Source organism: Triticum aestivum, chromosome 5A (assembly GCF_018294505.1).
Source record: "Triticum aestivum cultivar Chinese Spring chromosome 5A, IWGSC CS RefSeq v2.1, whole genome shotgun sequence".
Classification (NCBI taxonomy): domain Eukaryota; kingdom Viridiplantae; phylum Streptophyta; class Magnoliopsida; order Poales; family Poaceae; genus Triticum; species Triticum aestivum.
In genome coordinates this window covers 542,200,823-542,208,573 of record NC_057806.1, presented here as the reverse complement: position 1 = coordinate 542,208,573, position 7,751 = coordinate 542,200,823, and positions in this window count along the sequence as shown.

Sequence of the window (7,751 nt, the reverse complement as noted above, 5' to 3'; positions counted from 1 at the left end):
AGTCATATGCAGGGCGCTGTGGCGCAGTAGGCGGGCTTTTTTATTTTCTTATTTTTTTTCTTTCTTTCTTTATTTATTTATTTATTTTTGAGTTGTTTTTTGCTGTATTTAGAGTTTCTTTGTTAATATTTTTGCTTTAGGTACAAAAAATTACAAACTTTCTATTAATGCCGGTAGTTTACAAATTTGAATAGTTTACATTTTGAATTATTTGAAATTTGTGTGAATCACTAGTTTGTCAATAACTTAACTTTGAAAATAGATTTTTCAGTGATTCTTTATACTGATGTTTAATATTAGTGTGTTTTATCATTATATTCAATTTGGTAATGCTTAGGTTATTTAAAAAATGAAATGCCTTTGTAACGGATGAGCTTTCATCCGAAACCATGATACTTCGAAAGAGATTGTCCATTTTGTACACGAAGTGCATCCAGTTTTTGCGGTAACCCTCTCTACTTTTTTGCACATGTTATGTGGGTGAAATTATGATACCATGCCAACTTTCAACCTGTTCCTAGTTCATTTGAAATGCTTTTCAATTTCAGGGTAATTTACCTAAAAAAATCAGTAAATGCATGAAAGAATTTGTTTGCACATAAAATTTCTTCGTGTTTCAAATGCCAAAACACATAACTACCCTAACTATTACAGAGGTTCCCTCCTGGGTGTGAAACACAGAAGAAAGTGATGATAGTGAAGCCGATCACATCCCAGATCGCTGGGTGTGAAACTTTTTCTTCGCGTGTGTCCCTTTGCGCCGTAGCCATGGAAAATCTTCATCATTTAACAGGATGCTCGGGTCAATATTCACTGTTAATGGAGCAATTTGATCAACCTTTTCATAATCTTCTGACATGTCTGTCTTGTTATCCACTCCCACGATGTTTCTCTTCCCAGAAAGAACTATGTGGCGCTTTGGCTCAACGTATGATGCATTCGCTTCCTTATCTTTTCTTTTTCTCGGCTTGGTAGACATATCCTTCACATAGAAAACCTGTGCCACATCATTAGCTAGGACGAATGGTTCATCTGCATACGCAAGATTGTTGAGATCCACTGTTGTCATTCCATACTGCGGGTCTTCCATTACCCCGCCTCGTGTCATATTGACCCATTTGCACCGAAACAAAGGGACCTTCAAACCACGTCAATAGTCAAGTTCCCATATCTCCTCTATGTAACCAGAATATGTTTCCTTTCCCTTCTTGGTTGTTGCATCAAAGCGGACACCATTGTTTTGGTTGGTGCTCTTCTTATCTTGGGCGATCGTGTAAAATGTATTACCATTTATCTCGTACCCTTTGAAAGTCATTATATTCGAAGATGGTAACTATGACAGCGAGTACATGTCATCTTCAATAGAGGCGTCATGCATGGTACGTGTCTGCAACCAGCCGGCGAAACTCCTCATTTGTTCACGTGTAATCCAGTCATCAGACCGCTCCGGGTGTTTGGAGCGTAGAAAATTCTTGTGTTCGTCCATATACGGAGCCACCAAGGCGGAATTCTGTAGAACTGTGTAGTGTGCTTCAGTGAGAGAATGTCCATCCATATATATATTTTTTGATTCCCTCCTAGTGTGCCTTTTCCATCCAGTCTGCCCTTATGCCATGATTCAGGAACACCAATCGGCTTAAGCTTAGGAATAAAGTCAATACAAAACTCAATGACCTCCTCATTTTTCATGGCCCTTGGAGATGCTTCCTTCTGTCTTAGCACGGTTATGCACATATTTCTTTAAGACTCCCATGACCCTCTCAAAGGGGAACATACTCTGTAGAAATACAGGACCCAAAACATTAATCTCTTCGCATAGGTGAACTAGGACGTGGTTCATGATGTTGAAGAAGGATGGTGGGAACACCAACTCGAAACTGACAAGACATTGCACCAAATCATTCTCTAACCTTGGTATAATTTCTGGTTCGATTACCTTCTGAGAGATTGCATTGAGGAATGCACATAGCCTCACAATGGCTAATCGAACGTTATCCGGTAGAAGCCCCCTCAATGCAACCGGAAGCAGTTGCGTCATAATCACGTGGCAGTCATGAGACTTTAGGTTCTGGAACTTTTTCTCTGCCGTGTTTATTATTCCCTTTATATTTGACGAGAAGCCAGATGGTACCTTAATACTGAGCAGGCATTCAAAGAAGAATTCCTTCTCTTCTTTGGTAAGAGCGTACCTGGCATGACCCTGATGTATGCCGTCTTTTCCATGCATACGTTTCTGGTCCTCCTGTGCCTCAGGTGTATCTTTTGTCTTCCCATACATGCCCAAGAAGCCAAGCAGGGTCACGCAAAGATTCTTCGTCATGTGCATCACATCGATTGCAGAGCGGACCCTAGGTCTTTCCAATAGGGTAGGTCCCAAAATATAGATTTCTTCTTCCACATGGGTGTGCGTCCGTCAGCGTCATTCGGAACATGTTGTCCGCCAAGACCCTTTCCAAAGACTACCTTCAAATCCTTGACCATATCATGAACATCAGCACCAGTATGGTGGCGAGGCTTCGTCCGGTGATCCGCCTCACCTTTCAAATGCTTGCCTTTCTTTCTTACGGGATGCCTGCTCGGAAGAAATCGACGATGTCCCAGGTACACATTCTTCCTACAATTGTCCAAATATATATTGTCAGTATCATCCAAACAGTGCGTGCATGCGCGGTATCCCTTGTTTGTCTGTCCTGTAAGGTTACTGAGAGCAGGCTAATCATTGATGGTCACGAACAGCAAGGCCTTTAGGTTAAATTCTTCCCCCATGTGCTCATCCCATGCACGTACACCTGTTCCATTCCACGGCTGTAAGAGTTCTTGAACTAATGGCCTTAGGTACACATCAATGTCATTACCGGGTTGCTTAGGGCCTTGGATGAGCACTGGCATCATAATGAACTTCCGCTTCATGCACAACCAAGGAGGAAGGTTATACAAACATAGTCACAGGACAGGTGCTATGGTTGCTGGTCTGCTCCCCAAAAGGATTAATGCCATCTGCGCTATGCCAAACCATATGTTCCTTGCGTCATCTGCAAACCCCTTTCCGTACTTTCTCTCAATTTTTCTCCACTGTGACCCGTCAGCGGGTACTCTCAACTTTCTGTCTTTCTTACGGTCTTCTCTATGCCATCGCATCGCCTTGGCATGCTCTTTGTTTTGGAACAAACGTTTCAACCGTGGTATTATAGGAGTATACCACATCACCTTGGCAGGAATCTTCTTCCAGGGGCGCTCGCCCTCGACATCACCAGGGCAAGCATCCAAATCCTCGTACTCACCGCGGTAGAGGATGCAGTCACTAGGGCATGCATGTATCTTCTGCACCTCTAACCCTAGAGGGCAGCCGGCCTTCTTTGCTTCGTACGTACTCTCGGGCAATTCGTTGTCCTTTGGAAGCATATTCTTTATCATTACCAGCAACTTTCCAAATCCCTTTTCAGATACACAATTCTCTGCCTTCCATTGCAGCAATTCCAGTGTGGTGCCCAACTTTTTCTTGTCAGCTTCGCAATTCGGGTACAACTATTTCTTGTGATCATCTAACATGCGCTGCAACTTCTTCTTCTCCAAATCACTTGCGCAGTTTCTCTTTGCATCGGCAATGGCCCGACCTAAATCATCAGCGGGCTCATCTGATGCCTCTTCTTCAGCTTCTTCCCGCATTGCCGGCTCAGCTTCTTCCCCCATTGTTGTATCATCGTATTCAGGGAACCCATCAGGGCCAGGATAGCTGTCGTCGTCCTCTTCTTCTTCATTGTCTTCCATCATAACCCCTCTTTCTCCGTGCTTTGTCCAAACATTATAGTGGGGCATGAAACCAGACTCAAATAGGTGGACGTGAATGGTTCTGGACTTAGAGTAACTGTTATCATTCCTACAGCCAACACAGGGACAAGGCATAAAACCATCCGCCCGCTTGTTTGCCTCAGCCGCAAGCAGAAAAGTTTGCACACCATTAATGAACTCAGGAGATCATCGGTCATCGTAAATCCATTGTCGGCTCATCTTCATTACACAACACCGAAAAGACCAAATTAATACAAGTTCATACATAAAGTTCATACAACACTTAAATGCAACAAGCAAATAACTCTCTACCTAAAGAATTTAAATGCAACAACAAATGCGATCAATTTCACAACTAAGGTAACAATTGATCCAACATCATAATGATACCAAGCCTCACTATGAACGGCATATTTTCAAATCTTTCTAATCTTCAAGCGCATTTTCTCCATCTTAATCTTGTGATCATCGATGACATCGACAACATGCAACTCCAATTCCATCTTCTCCCCTTCAATTCTTTTCAATTTTTCTTTCAAATCCTCGTTTTCTCTTTCAACTAAATTTAACCTCTCGACAATAGGGTCGGTTGGAATTTCAGGTTCACATACCTCCTACATACAAATATCTATGTCAGCTTGATGGGCATAATTTGTCAAAAACACAAAATGCAACAAATAGTTTTAAAAGAGAATATACCACATCCGAATCGTAACCTGGACGAGTGCCGACCGGGACGGATATCAAAACCATGGTCCTATGTATAACAAACAACGTACGGGTAACACTACTAGGGAAAACCCCTAGCAGTAGCGCTGGTTTTGTGCTCACTAGTAGCGCGGGTAGGCGCACTACTAATAAGGCGCTATAGCTATTGCTTAGCAGTAACACGTGCCGCACGCGCTACTGCTAGGACAAATAGCTGCAGCGCTTGTTCACTCCCACGCTGCTGCTAATGTAACTACTGGCAGCGTGTTTTCTTTCCATCCCTACTAGTATTTTTTTTATTTTTTTTATTTTTAGTGTATTTATGCACCATCATACAAATATTGGTACAATACCAGTTATGAGGTTTACATCATTATGTCCATAATAGTGTGTCAAATGAAGGTGGATTAGGTTCTAGTGGAGGCAATATGTGGTGCATGTCAAAAGTATACTACTAATCCAAACTTGATCTAGTTTGGACTAGTAGTACTTTCGATGTGCACCACATGTTGCCTCCACTTGAATCTAATCTGCCAGCACAAGCTATTTAGTCATCATCATAATAATTAGCACCAACAATATTTATTTAATCACCACTAACACTAGCTAATAATAATCATCAGTCATTACCACCAACACTAGCTATTTTATCATCATAGTAATAGTGTAGCACATCATCATCGTCAAACTCATTTCTAGCTAATCACTCCTGCTGCTCTCTCTTAGGTAAAACAACATAAAACATGTGTAGCTCTCCTCCTTGATCAAGTTGGAGCATGCAGATGAACCTGTCTCCTAATTTTGCATAGCACATCTGTTTGCTGCCCCCTAGTACTTGTCTGCGCTCCCCCATCACATATCTGGTCCAGTCTTGCACTATTAAGCATTCATCGCTGATCTTGAATGCACTAAAGTAACATGTAGGATATCTTGGCCGTAAGCTAATAATACTCATGGTACCTTTAGTCTCGATCCCATAAGGCACAACATTCATCGGGAGTCCCTGTTGAAGAGCATCGTATGGTCACATACTTAGCAATGAAGTTTAGCTTCATAAATAATGTATGGAAAAGATGCACGGAGGACAAATACTAAAAATCTTACCATCCTTCCTAAATAGATGTGATCGTAGTTCATGACGAACACTATTGGTCGCACGTTTTCAGTACTAAGATTTCTAAGTCCAGGAAGAAAATTTGTCTTGACGGTATCAAGATCCTCAAGCCATGAAACATAATGACTTAGCTCCTCCCAGTTTAGTTCAGCCCCGGGACAGTAGTAGGTCCTGTCTACCAAGCGCTGGACATGTTTGCTTGCACCGAAATAAGCTGACAATACAAATTAGTTGTCAACTATTTTTGAATAAACAATATCAAAGACATAAATATGGTTGAGAAACTTACATTTTGGTGTAACTAGAGGCGTCTGCACATCGACCCAGATGTCGGTATTACCTTCAATATCATCTTCCGGACGAATATCAAAGGTGATAACCATATCAGGCTGAAATGCATAAGTCTTGCATAGTGCTCGCCATGTTTTGCATCCAAAATAGATGTAGTCGTCTGAATTGTATAATTTTGCATGGAAAATATAACCATGCTAGATCTTCAAATAAACTTTCTTTACCTCCATAGTATGACTAAAACCTATCTTATCCAATATAGAAACTCTTGCATGGCAGGGGATACGCTAGTAGAATAGTAAAAAAAATATAAGTTGAAGCAAATGAAGCAGATGTCATGTTTAATTACGAAAAAAGACTTGTCGTTGTTACTTACTGTATCCACTTTGAAGTTCTCGTCCAGCTTGATGCTGAAGCGCCTATCATCATCTAGGAAGATTCCGTCGCACAGGCCGCGCTCGTCTTCGCAGTATTTGCAAATATCGAAATCCTGTTTGTCGTCAGACATTTCCTATGTTCATAGTTAAAACATTAATTGAAAATCGATAAAAGACAACTACCATGATACTCAACACACAAATCCGGGGCACTCGATATTTCCTACATATTCTGGCAAAAGTCATGCCAAAATTCATGGAAAAATCCGGCATGACCTTTGCTAAAATAGGATATATCGAGCGCCTGAAAGTTGCCTGAACGGAAATAAATCAACACTCCGGCAAAACATAGGCCACTCGGAGGTGTAACCTACAAACATGACTGGCCACTTGGATATTGAGCAACACAAGATATACATTTCAAAATATCTTATAAGACTCAAATTAGCATGCATTCAATAAGCAAAAGTAAATCATCTCATGTGTCCGTACATCGTCGAATATTATCACTAATACATCCAGAATAGTGTCATACATATAACATCACTAGTACAACTAAAACCCTAGCACACGACGGGTATCGGCGCGGGCGGTGGACACCCACAGAGAAGGAACCATCACGGGATCATAGCTCCAGTGAGATCCCTGGAGAACCTGCCAGGTATTGGAGAACCTGTGCTCCAACGCAAACAAGTAGCGACGGACGTGCGCGTCCTCCTCACTGACACTGTGACGCACCACCTCCGCGGAGTCCTCGAGCCTCTGGACCGTCACTGGCCCATGCGACCGCCACCAAAGAAGGTTCGGGTCAACGATAGGCTGGCTCCTCACCAACCTACGCCCCCCGGTAGGTAGCGCCTCCCAGTACCACCCCGGCGGAGCCCAGTCCCGGACATGGCCCATCTGGTCAAGCAGGTGTCATCCTCTGCCGACTCGACGACAAGGATGCGGGATAGGCATCGTCCACGTCGATGCGGGAAAATTGCTTTAACTAAAAAAATAGCAACAAGTTCTTACCAACTAGTTCTATTAATTCAACTAGTTCTTACTAAAAATAAACTTACTATAAATAAAAATATTCTAGTACCTAATTAGTACCTAGTTCTTACTAACTAATTAGTACCTAAGAACTACTGCCCTAATTACCATCTAATTTGATGAACCTATAGGGGTGGAAAGTGGTAGCAAATATTCCAATTATCCAACTATAAAGAGAAATAAGTGGTCAAATTTTACTCGTTTTATGATTCATCTTAGAAATTTGATTCGTTTCCACCCTTACATGAACCCTAACTCATTTGAGCCGCATCCGCATCCGATTCGTTTCCACCCTAACTAATTTGATGGAGGTAGAAACCCTAGGCAGAGGTAGGGGAGAGGGAGGAGCATGCGTGCTCACCTCGGGTGCCTGCGACGAGGGAGGGGCAGGCGGCGTCGAGGTCGTGGTCGGGGCTCCGGTGCGGCGTTGAGGT